Here is a 13,546-nt window from a genome sequence, read left to right on the forward strand (position 1 = left end):
AAAGACATACTTCCTTGTGATCAGTTATACTTTAATTTGTCATGGTTTTTATACAGTGAGTTGACACAGGTACACTGAAAAGTAGTCATTCATCACATGAAAGGGGCAAGTTGGGACTGGCCCATTAGCTCACTTGGGAGAATGTGGTGCTGATAACACCAAGGTTGGGGTTTGGATCTGAATACCGGCCAGCCATTCATCCCTCTCCACCCCTACTACCCTCCCTCCCCCCAAAAAAGAACAGGGCAAATCAAACCATAATGTCACATGTTAAGTGATAAAAATTATAGTACAGGTTCCACATACTTAAGGGAATATTGAGGGAAGATTGTCTTTTTAAGAGAACAGGAAATTGTCCAAATATTTGTTTCTGAATTCTTAGAGTAAATGGAAGCATAGAATAAGAGAATGATGACTTTGCATTTAGCTTATTTTTTATACTTAAAGTTGTCTAATTTGAATGAAATTACCAGTTTCAAAATGACTGATAGACATGAAAGGGAAAAAATAAGCACTCATAGTGGGGAACTGAAGGGGAAAAAAACCCAGCAAAAGAGTACGTATTAACTAATATTAACACTTGCCTGTGTTATATTAATCTGTACACAGTTTTGTTCAGCCAGCCTTTTAAAAAATGTCTGTGAAAAATGTACTTCAGTTTTCTCTGTGATTAGTTACCATGGCTTGTTCTGACCAGTAAAATGATACTGTCCTGTTTGGGCCTCTTAGTTTTTATTTAGTTCTTATGTACTTATAGCATCCCAGTGACCTGCAGAGGATAATGCATTGTCTAAAGGCAGCAATCTTTTCTTCTCTGTATCTATTAATTCTGACAGTGTTACTTATTCTGTCTTCGTTATAGGCCTTGCTTCCGTTCTCTCTCTGATAGAAAGTCTTAGTCTCTCTTTGTACCTACATATGAGGATATTATTTGAACTGCCAACAATATCAAGACATAGTATATAATGTAATAATATACTTACTTTAGAAGAGTGACCAGGACATTTATAGAAATATGTCTGATTACTACCTGTAGATTTTTTTTTTTTTCTCACAAACTTTGACTCTAGAGCATCTAATCATTTTCTCTCCTTTGAATGAATAATCTTATTGCATCTAAGGTATATATACACATGAATAATTGTTCGGGGGTTCACTGCTGCTAGATTATAAAAATATCAGCTGTTTACATAGTGTCTACTATATATTGTTCATAAGCTTACTCCTAAGAAATAGTTATCTTTTGGGGTAGTTTTTTCCCCCTTTAAATATGGCTAGCTTTTCTTATTTCAGGTTTTCTGCTACAACCACTAAGTTTGAAAGTACAAAGTTTCTAGCCCTCATAACACCATGTTTCTGGCTGTTTAGTTGCTACTGCCTTTGCAAGTCCTGGTAAAAGCAATGGTAAGCTTTGCTGGCTTGTTTTGTAGTATCAGGAATTTCATATCTATGTTTAGCTGAGTAACTTATCATTTAGAACAATAAAAGTTTTATAAATTTCGAATTTGAACATTTATATTGACTCTTTACTTGGTTACCTAATAAGGGGCCACTGAGGCTATTTTTTAAATTATATTTTGAAATTATAAAAAGATAGAATATCTGACTGATGATGTTCACATAAAGAAACAGACTGTCTTTTTGTAGTTGAAAACAGCATAAGTCAGGATTTACCTTTTCTTCCATGTCATATGCCACCTTACTCTTGAATACTAGATCACGTGGTCAGGAGGGAGCACTTGGATGACTCACGCAGTTTGGCCAGAGAATTGTGAGATCCTAAGCTCTACTTTACTTAAATAAATCTTTCTTATTTGTCTTCTGAGCTGCAGTGCTAAAACTTAGGGTTTAAAAGGTAATATGATCTTCCAGAGTAGTTTAATGATTTCCTCCATATTAAAAATATCATAACTTGTAAACTATAAAGAAGTATAAAGTATTAAAGAAGTATAAAGTATTAAGAAGTATAAAGATCTTCCAGAGTAGTTTAATGATTTCCTCCATATTAAAAATATCATAACTTGTAAACTATTAAAGAAGTATAAAGTGCTAAGTACTTATGGATCTTCTGTATCACTTTTAAATTTGTTTTATGAATCGAAAATGCTTTTCTATTCATGTTTTCAAGCACCTAGAAAATTATTTTAAATTTATTTTAGGTTTGTGAGAGAGAATAAGATTAGGAACTTAATCATTTAAGTGACTTTCCTCCAACTCTCTCAAACTGCTACCTCTTATATCTCTTAGGAGAACTTTTCCAGTTAGGTGTTTCCTCCTCATTATCTAAACCCCTTTATCCTGTATGTCAAAAGAGCTTTTACTTTCCTAGGATCATTTAAAAAAAGCGACTGACATGCATTCATTTTAAAAAGTATTGGGCTTCAGATGCCAGATACACAACATTGAAGAAAATGGTTAGCATCATAGCACATTCAGAATTTACTGTGTGGCAGTTGTGTATTTGAAGTAATCTGTGGTCAAAAGGAAGGGATCCAAAGGTACTGATACCATTTCTTCCTAATGTTTCAGAAGAGTGGTCATTTAGTATTTGGATTCCCTCTCCATACCCCCTCACTCTACCACATTTTCTCCTCTATTCTTCTAAGATTGTCACACACACATACAACTTACCAGATGGTGCTATTCTTTTTTTTTTTCTCTTTTAATTTAATTTAATTTTATTTTATTCATTGAATCAAAATCGATTATACATATTTTTTGGGTTGAACATTGACATATGTTGATTAAATCAATATTACTAGCATATATACTGTTACAGATCATAATTTTTCTTTATGCCCCTTGTCCAACCTTTCCCCCTCCCCTATTCACTCCCCCTCCCCCCTCTAATTGCCCTAGATTTCTTCTCTCCTTCTGAAAGAATAATGGTTACTCTGTTAACTTGTTGCCTAGATTATGTGTCCGATGCTAAGAGATGTGATCAGGTCCCCCAATATTATAGAGCAGATGCTGCTTCTGTCACTCTGAAATGGGTTTTGTGGAAAGAGACATCCTCTTCTTTTCTTTGTCTGCTGGTGACTCTTCTTGTGTGACTGCACTCCAGTGGTTGGCAGACCATCTACGTGGTGGCTGTGGTGTCTAGCTGCTTTTGCAGCAGCCATGGTTATTATGGTGGCTGTGGTGGGCTACCCACATGGAGGTGCTGTTTTTGGCATGCTCCTTGGCACTGGCGGTATGCCTGGTTGTGGGGTGTGTTTGGTCCCCTTCTCCATGCCTCTGGTCACTGGGCAGGCCCGAAGGCGCTGGTGCTGTGTGCCTGGTTGTGGGAGGAGGGTCCGGTCCCCTTATCCATGTCTCGGGTACCCAGGTGGGCCCCGAGGTGCTGGCATTTTGTGCCTAGTGTGGGAGGAGGGTCCAGTCCCCTTCTGCATGCCTCTGGGCCAGGCAGGCCCCAAGGTGCTGGCACGGTGTCCCTGGTGTGGGAGAGGGGTCCAGTCCCCTTCTCCTTACCTTGGGTCCCTGGGTGGGCCCTGAGGTACTGGCATGGTGTGCCTTGTTGTCGGAGGAGGGTCTGGTTCCTGGCTCCATGCCTTGGGTCACTGGGTGGGACCCAAGGCCCTGGCTTGGTGTGCCTGGTTGTGGGAGAGAGGTCCGGTCCCCTTCTCCATGTCCTGGGTCCCTGGGTGGGCTCTGAGGTGCTGGCATGGTGTGCCTGGTTGTGGGAGGGTGGTCCAGTTCCCTTCTCCATGTCCTGGGACCGTGGGCGGGCCCCGAGGCGCTGGCTTGGTGTGCCTGGTTGTGGGAGAGAGGTCCAGTCTCCATGCCTCAGGTCCCCAGGCAGGCCCTGAGGCACTGGTGAAGTGTGCCTGGTTGTGGGAGAGAGGTCCAGTCCCCTTCTCCATTCCCTGGGTCTCCAGGTGGGCTCCGAGGTGCTGGCATGTTGTGCCTAGTTGTGGGAGGTTGGTCTGGTCCCCAACTCCAGACCCCGGGTCTCTGGGTGAGCCCCAAGGTGCTGGCTTAGTGTGCCTGCTTGTGGGAGAGAGGTCCGGTCCCCTTCTCCTTGCCTTGGGTCCTTGGGCAGGCCCCAAGGTGCTGGCGTGGTGTGCCTGCTTGTGGGAGGGGGGGTCTAGTCCCCTCTCCATGCTTCAGGTCCCCAGGCTGGCCCCGAGGCTCTGATGCAGTTTGCCTGGATGTGGGAGTGGGATCCGGTCCCCAGATCCAAGCCTCCAGTTCCCAGGCAGGCCCCAAGGTCCTGGTGGTGTGCCTGGGCCGGAACTAATTTTTTGTTCTTTGCTTCTAACACGGGGGAACTTCCTGTGGGAACCAGTACTTGAGCGGTGTGGTTGTTTAAATTGTTACTTTGCTGCTGTTACACTAGGGAAGGCTTTTTGTGCAGCTCAGGGTTTAATGGTTGACCCTATAGGTACTTCCGGCTCTCCAGAGACCCAGTGGATCTGTGTTCTGTAGAATCTCTGATCTGGGCCTGAGTTTTTTCATCAAACTGCACCCCATGCAATTCTGCATTCCTGACCAGTTTCCTCTGAGTGGTCCTGCACTGATTGGGGGGCAGGTCAGCTGTCTTTGCTGTGTTCCAGTGTTCTCCTGGTGGGCACGTCTCCCCCACTGACCGTGCTGCACACTTCCCATGCGATGGTCCCTTGCGATGACTCACGGGCCTCTGAGTGGCTCCCTTTTTTCAGTTTTTATGGCTCCTCTCTCCTGCATGGGTACGCGTGAACCCTATTAGTGGTCTTGCTCTCCCGGGGGCCGCCAAGGCCGTCTTCTCTCTTGCTGCCTCCTAGTAACGCCATCTGAAGGGCACAGCTGTGGCTTCTGCCGGCTCCTGGTCCACGTGCTCATCAGCTTGAGCCTTAAAGCAGCCACCGCCCAAGATGCTCAGAACAGCTTTTTCTTTCTCTCATTGTAGTTTCTCCCACCTTCATGAACTCTGTAGGTCTCTCCTCCTCTTCCCCTGAGCTCCAGCGGCCCCAGTTTGGCTGATGTTACATTTTTAAAGTTGTAAATTTGGTTGATTTGTGGGAGAGAGTGGTGCTGCGGTCCGTCTATTCTGCCATCTTGATTGGATCTCCAGATGGTGCTATTGTAATTGTATTTGTTCACGTAACTTAATATTCTTACTGCTTATATACGTATTTAATTGTGTTGGGAGCAAGAAGGCTTTCAAGAGAAGATAATTTTGTATTGGTATAGGAATATTATATTAGACAAGTGTTTAGTTTAGCTGGTCAAATTATGCTTAAGATATTTGTAATTTTAACCATTGCAAATGGATCAGCTAGCTACAAAGGCATAAAATTAATTGATAGATAATACTGGAAATAACTTAAATTTATATATATATATATTTTTCAAGGCGCAAACAGGGTTTATTTCACATTAATATATTAACTGGATTTTTTGTCAAATAAATAGGGAATTCTCTTTAAATAACCATCTCCTCACTTCATGGTCAGTCCAGGAACAACAAAGGAAAATTCGAGTGCATCCAGGTGGCATGAAGCTTAAGGGGAAGAAGGAGGCTGAGGCGCTGGTGCAGGTCATGGTCAGCACACAGGGTCAGCAGCCCCCAAATGGTGTGATGGGACAGACATGCATTCTCCAGTCCCCATCGAGAAGCCCCTGCTAGTGGGAAGTGAGGCGAGAGAGAAAGCACATTCCAGAAACACTGACAGGGAAACAGTGGGGCTTTCTCCCCAGCCGCAGTGACCTTGCCCCACGCCACCCCAACCCCGGAAGCTCACATGAGAGCTCCCAAAGTCACACAGAGGTGGCAACAGAATGACCAAGGAACGGGAAGGGAGTGTAACTGGGGCTGGGCATTGCTGGATAGAACATGGGCTGATGGTCCGCAGGACAGTGGCCTTCCACAGTTGGGCACAGACCACTGGAGGGAATGTCAGTGGGGTCTGGCAGGGGCCTGCGGGGAGGATAAATGGCTGGTATGACAGGGCTCGTGAGACTGAATTTGGAGTGACTATCAGACCGAGGGAGCTGGACTGCAGTGGAGGTGGTGGCCAGAGAGTCCCTCATGGGGAGAAACTACTAGAGTGAAACAAGAACAAGGGCGACGCCCCGTGCTCCTGAGGAGGACCTGCCACAGGCTCCAGGCTGGCGTGGGAGCTGGGAGGCACCTCTCCAGAGGCAGCCCCTTCCCACAGGGCCAGTTATAACCTGAGCTGGAGGAAGAACAGGGCCCCCTTGCCACTCCCAACCTGACGCTGCCCCATGGGGAGGGGCGGGAAGTGATATGGGTGGGAGGTGGGGGGATGAGGGGTCTACTGGGTCTTCTTATCTTCAGAGGCCCAGTGGTGGGGGCTGCACGTATCCCGTGGCCCTGTCCATCATGGGAGGTCCTGGGTAGAACTTGGGTGGGGGTGGTGGATAAGGGTAGCCAGGAGGGCAGGGGTACATTCCATTGGCGACTGGCGGGGGAAGACATAGGCCTCGCTGGGCATGTAAGAGTAGCCATAGGCTCCATTGAGGGCTTCACCTCTGGAGGCTTGAGATGCCACGTGGAGCATCCGTTGTCCAAACTCAAGGGCGCCCCCTGCTGTGAAGGTCAACTTGTAGGAAGCAGAGCCTTCCCAGCCACCTCCTGCTTCAGCCTTCACTGTTCCCTTGATGTAGTTTGCACCAAACACAGGCTGCTTGGTCTCACAGTCCATCAGGTAGAACGGCATCATGAAGGACTGCATGGCATCCTTCCCCTTGGACAGGAAGATGACCCAATAAGGGGTAAGGTAGACGGTGCCTTTCTTGGTCCATTTTAAGGCCTCTGGCACATTCTTCATGTCATCATTGAATGTAAGTTCCACATGGTCATAGGACGTTAGGATGCTCTCAGTGTTGTTGACCATCACTCTGCCGCCCTCCGAATGATTCTTGTTGAGTGCCATAGCCTCTCTGAAAGGGGTCTTTAGACTTACAGCGCAGTGCCTTAAATTTATATTTTTAATGGCTTTTGTCTGTAAGAGCATTTTAGCATATTGAAATGCATGCTGCTTAAGGTTTGTCCAGTTTAAATTTGAAACCTTGCTCCTGGGTCATTTTTACATGGTAGAAACATACTATCTAGTTATGTATTGCCTGATTGCTGTTCTTTGTTTATTCTGAATCTGTACCCTTTGGAGTAGGAATGAGTTAAACTTATGAGAATTGGTGGGTGGAGTAGGGTAGGAGCAAGAAAGTGAGGTTGCAGCAGCAATTAAGAAAGAGAGAAGTCAGTGTTTGAGTGTAGAGAAAAAAGAGAATCATGCAGATTTCATCAAAGCATTAACGGAGAAAGTATATTTAATTGAATAATAAAAAGGGTCTTTCAGCCAACCAGTTTTTAATGTAGTTTGACAATTGCTTTGTATCTTATAGGCTTTAATATAACTTGCCTTTTTTTTTTTTTTAAATCTAAAAGGGAAAGCACGAATCTCCTCAGAGTGTCTAATATGTCCTATAGAGATAATTTGTGTAAAAATTGAATTTTGGAATAGATTTTTTTTTGCATTTTTTAATTATGATAAAAAACATGTAACGTTAATATTTACTGTCATAACTATTTCCACGTTTACAGCTCAGTAGTGTTAAGTACATTCACATTGTTGGGAAACAGATCTCCAGAACTTTTTCATCTTGTGAAACTGAAACTCTATACCCATTCAAAAACAATTCTCCTTTTCCTACTCCCTTTAGTGGAATAGAATTTTGACCATATCCAAATCAAGAAACACCTGAATTATATAGTAGCTTGATTATGTTTGTGAGATCTAAAGTCATGGTAAACATTGAGTTCCTAAAATTTTGGGGAGGGACAGCATTTCTCTCCCTCCCCACTAATCGTTATCAATCATAATTGAGTTTTATTTATTTTATTTTTTATTTTTTAAAAAGATGACCGGTAAGGGGATCTTAACCCTTGACTTGGTGTTGTCAGCACCATGTTCACCCAGTGAACTAACCGGCCATCCCTATATAGGGATCCGAACCCGTGGCCTTGGTGTTATCAGCACCGCACTCTCCCAAGTGGGCCACGGGCCGGCCCCTGAGTGAGTTTTAAATGTCTGTTAGTTGGAAAGGTTTATTATCTCATTTTGAGCCAGAAGGGAGAAAACATTTTAAATATTGGAATCGAGTTATTAGCTTTGAATTTGGAAATGGGAAGGGTAATAGATTTTCACAAATTATGTGTGCCTAGTTGAAAATGTCATTTGTCTTTCAGCTTACTTGTAAGAGTTTAAAAATATGTTTTTCTCTCAAAAAGCCAACCTAATTTTATTTGCTTGAATATTATGATAGGAATGCTTACTGATACTAGTCGATAATCATATATAGCCTTGGAACTTTAATGTATTTCTATAACTATAGCAGTATTAATAATTACAGTTGTTCTTTAAAACATTGAATTTGAGGAAACTAATGCTGTCTCATGTACATTGCTTTACTACAGTGAGGGGGAAATCCTTTAGATTGAGCCTCAATTTACTAGTAGTGGATGAAACTACAATATAAAAGTATGAACTAGATAATGGAGCTGATGAATTAAAACTGGCATTTTCTACCTCCTTTTCTGTCATAGTGTTATTTTTTTCTAGCACTTACTCTTTGTGAGTGAAGAGGAAATGGGAACCTGAGGTTAAAACTGAGAGTTTCATTTTGAGAATTTAAGCAGTAAGTACAGGAGAAGTCACTTGTCACATTAATTTAGTACCTAAATCCATAACTACAAGTTATAATTGACATGTACAAAATGTCCAAGAAAGATAAGATTGCTGAATATTTTACTTTTCCTGTATGGTGTACTTGATTTTGTTTCATAAACATGATTTCTTTCCTCCAAAAAGCAAAATGGTCTTATAATCTTTAATAAAATAAACATGCCATTTTGTCTGAGATCTATAATTTTAGGAAGCTACTGAAAGTTCTGACTCAGGGCTTTATAACCGTTTAAGCAATCGCTAATTGTATTTTGGAAACTCCATCTACGTAATTCTTCAGTGCCTTGAAAGAATTATTAACTTGGCAACACTATTAAAACTTTATAGAAGATGGTCTTTAGTGCATGTGTATAATGATATACACCTTTATAAGTCACGTTGCTTAGCTCGTGTAATGTGATACTGCATGTGTGCTGGGTTTGGGTAATTCTTTAAAGGAAGTTTTCTAGATTTGCACTCAATATTTGTTTTTTAAAAACCGAGTATTTATGGCCATGACCTGTTACCAGAAGAGTAATTCTATGTTAGGTTATTATGCAAAATCCTCTCTAAGTAGCATCTGGGAGGAGGAGATAGAGTTCACACAGTTCACTGTTTTAGTGTGGAGGAAGGGTCTGCTTGGGAAACAAAGAGTGTCTTCTGCTCAAAAAAAAAAAAAAAAAAAAAAAAAAAGGCAACCAAAAAAACACCTTTGCTCCAGTGATTTAGTTAAAAAATTTTTTTTTGAAGGAAATAATTAATTGCATGTTATTCTTAATGCTGGTCTTATAGACTAAATCCACAAAATTGTTTTTCTTAACTCAGCATGCTTGTTTCATTCTCAATGTAGGATATTTGTTGATAGAAAGCAGTTTTAATTGACTCATAACTGTTTTGCTTTGTATTTTTTTCCAGGCTTTTAGCTTTTAATGTTGGATTAAATTGAAAGTCTTGTTTGAGAATATATCTTCTGTATGGCAAATGATTCTTGCTTATTAGCTTTTGTTAAAAAAAGAAAGCTTAGTAAGAGCTCAGCTTTTAAAAATAAATGGAAACATTTACCATTAATAAAACCTATGGTGTAATATCATGTAATGCTTTTCTCTGATCTTTTGAAAACTATTCTTTATAGTAGTGTACATGATTTTTGATTTTTAAGGCATTTGAAAACCAATCTCAATACGTATTAAATCTACTATTGTTGGAAAGGAAATTACCATGTCTTTGAGAAACAATGACATACATCTTCAACTGAATTTAAGAAATAAGTGTCCACATCTAGAAGGCTATCACAATTGTTTACATTTAAGGTACCTCAGTCTAAAGGGCCAAAGAAGCTTTTTATATTTTAACACATTGCACTCTTTCAGAAATAAGATGTACAGATTGCTCCTTGACTTACAATGGGGTTAGTCCCAATAAACTTGTAAGTTGAAAAGATTAAGTCCAAAATGCATTTAATACGCCTAACCTACCAAACATAGCGTAGCCTAGCCTACCTTAAACACATTGAATCGCTTTTGTACCATCGTAAAGTTGAACCACTGGAAGTCGGAGATGTCTTTATGATGAAAATAGTCTGAATAGGATAAATTTGATAGAAGGTAAGTCAACCAATTGGGAAGACTCAACTTTTTCTATAAAAAGCTTATTCCTCTTTACAACTCAGATGTAGATTTCATTTTCAAGAGGTAAACATCTTAAAACAATTTTTGACTAAATATGTTTTTTGACTAAATCAGTAATTGAATGGTTTGGGTTTATTAAAAAATTTTTCAAGTTAATAGAAGCACTTATTTGTCACATTATTGAGAGGTTGTCTAGTTACAGTTCAAAAGATTGTGTGTATCTCATATGTTTAAGAGGCAAACCATCTGAAACAAAATCTTTTGTTTATTTGAAAAACGTATGTATTCCAATTTCTAACTGTGAATTTATTTTGAATAACCTCTAATTAATTGTATTTTTTTGTTTATTTCTGTTGCTGTACAATTAGATATTTCATGACAATACTTTTTATTGAAGCTGTATAGGTTTTAAAAATAAAGACACTTTAGAAAATTTGCTTTAGATATATTTTATCCTTGGCAGTTATTCTTCACAGAGGCTAAAATTATTCGATAGTATTATACTGCACATTGCCCAGACTTACTGACAGTGTAAACTTTTAAATGGTGTATTGCAGAGCAAGGGTAGGAGTTTATGAGATATGATGAGTACATGGATTAAAATAGAACACCAAAAATGATCTCAGATAAATTAATTTCTAAAGAATGATCATTTGGTTAATAGTTTTTCCCTTTATAACAAAACTAGTTGAAAAGCTCATTTTTATTTCATTAAGGACAAAAGAAAATGATAGACATAATATGAAAGTGTAAGACTAGACTTATAACAGAGACCATCAATCACTGAATGGAGGACACGTCAAGGAGACTGTTAGGCAGTGTTGCCTTAGCATGATGCTCTGATCAGGTGTAATACATTTATAGTTTAGGTGCCCCTTCATGCTGGGTCCTTGTATTTACAGATATGGCAACTTTCTGAAAAGCAGATTTTCAGGACTATAAATATTATTTTTCATATATTTAAGAGTATTGCCCTCACTTCCTCTCTCTTCTTTCCACAAAACATCAGTTAATATCTTAAGCAGAACATTGACAGACAGTTTGGGAAATGCTTTTATAGGTGAGGTTAATCCTAATTTAATAGGGAAATAGAGAAAAAACCAGTCAGGGAGCCTTTGCCTGTTGACCATAGGGCAAAGCACTGCTCTGAAAATTGCAGACACGGGTGGATACAAAAAATCACAGCTTACTGGAACATACCCAGGAGCAGAAACCACTACTGGAGCCAGCACCAGGGTAGGAAAACCTGAACTGTAATTTGTGAATTGCTAGAGACTCAGTGTGGAGAAACGAACATTAAAAATTTGAGGCAGGCTCCCACGCTTTTGCATTACCTCCAGGAGGCCTAACATTGTCACAGTGAAGATCAAAGAAGAATTTCCTTGTGCATCTAGCAGGGGGAAGAGAAAAGCAACCATTTTGAAATACACCCATAGCTTGCCATTCTCCTTAATGAGGACTACCCTCAAGGGAAACTATTTTACCAAAGCCTAACACAAAATGCCTAGCTCTAGCCCTCTCTAGGCTTCTACTTGGGGGAAGGCAGATATCCAACTCCAGCCCCCTGTAGTATTCCTGTCTCACCTAAAGGCGGGGGGAGATGGACTGAGGAGCTCTTGTGAAGGTCACTGCTCAGGAGCACAGGCTCACTGAAAGACTGAGACTCATCATAGGGCTATAGAACACTTTTCTCCAACTTCTTACCATCACATCAGTACCATCACCACTTCTGTATAATAGGATTAAAATGAGAAGAATTGCATGTCTCAGATGTCAAGAAGTCTCTACAGGAATCCAAAGACAATGCAAGAGACAAAAACAGGGACACTGGGGGAAATTGTAGCCTCCAACACAGCCACAGCAAACAGTAAACATAGGCTAGCTCCAAGCCGATAAACATAAAGCTTCACATTAAAGGCTTATTTACCTCAGTTCTTTTTAACCCAGTACATTATGTCCTGCTTTAAGCAAAAATTACAAGGCATATTAAAAAATAAAAAACAGCTTGAAGAGACATAAAAACATGAGAACCAGACTCAGATATGGCAGAGGTTTTGGAATTGCCAGATCAGGAATTAAAGACAACTATGATTAATATGCTTCAGACTCTAATGGAAAAAATGGACAACATGCAAAAAGTTGGGTAATGTTAGCAGAAAGATGGAAACTAAGAAAGAATCAAAAGTAAGTATTAGAAATAAACACTGTAACAGAAATGAGGAATGCCTTTGATGGGCTCATCAATAGATTGGACACAGCTCAGGAAAGTATCAGTGAACTTGAAGAGAGGTCAACAGAAACTTCCAAAACTGAAATGCAGAGAAAAAGAAGGAAGAAAGAGAACAGAATATCCAGGAACTTTGAGACAATTACAGAAGATGTAACACATGTGTAATGGAAATACTAAAAGATTTTTTGTAATTAAATATATATTGGAAGCAATAAGGGCAGAATTTCCCAAAATTAATAACAGAAAGCAAACTACAGATTCAGGAAGCTTACAGAACACCAAGCAGGATAAATACCAAAAATTGATAGATGGCCATTTCATATTCAAAATGCAGAAATTCAAAAGGAAAATCTTGAAAGAAGCCCGGGATGAAGTGGGGGGTTGGGGAGTGACCTTACCCATAGAGGAGCAAGAATAAGAATTATATCAGACTTCTTTTCCGAAATCATGCAAGCAAGGAGAGTGGAGTGAAATGCTTAAAGTGTTGAGAGAAAAACGCACCAATTTAGAATTTCATATCCAGTGAAATTATCCTTTACAAATGAAGGGGATTAAAGACTTTCGCAGAGAGTCAAAAATTGAGGGAATTTGTTGTCAGTAGATTGGCCTTACAAGAAATGTTAATAGAGGGGCTGGCCAGTTAGCTCAGTTGGTTAGAGTGCAGCCTTGTAACACTAAGTGACAGGTTGGGATCTCTGTACTGGCCAGCCACCAAAAAAAAAAAACAAAAAAAAAAACTCATAGAAGTTCTTTAGAGAGAAGGAAAATAAATCAGAAACTCAGCTCTACATAAAGAAAGGAAGAGCATTAGAAAAGGAACAAATGTAGGTAACATATAATCTTTTCATTTGTTTTTTTCTTTTAGTTGATCTGACAGATAACATTTTGTTAATGATAGCAACAATGTATTCAGTTTTTATAGCTTACGGATAAATGAATGACATAAGGGATGGGAAAAAAATTGGGATATGAAATACTCATAAAATATTTGCACTGCTTGTGAAGCAGTATAGTGTTATTTG

The 13,546-nt window shown here is 40.1% G+C and overlaps 1 pseudogene; it reads right to left on the reverse strand.

The window, feature by feature from the left end:
• Positions 1–6,276: 6,276 nt before the first annotated feature.
• LOC134361594 (WW domain-binding protein 2-like) lies at positions 6,277–6,878 on the reverse strand (annotated as a pseudogene).
• Positions 6,879–13,546: the final 6,668 nt, after the last annotated feature.

The sequence above is a fragment of the Cynocephalus volans genome, chromosome 13 (genome assembly GCF_027409185.1).
Source record: "Cynocephalus volans isolate mCynVol1 chromosome 13, mCynVol1.pri, whole genome shotgun sequence".
NCBI classification, from domain to species: Eukaryota; Metazoa; Chordata; class Mammalia; order Dermoptera; family Cynocephalidae; genus Cynocephalus; species Cynocephalus volans.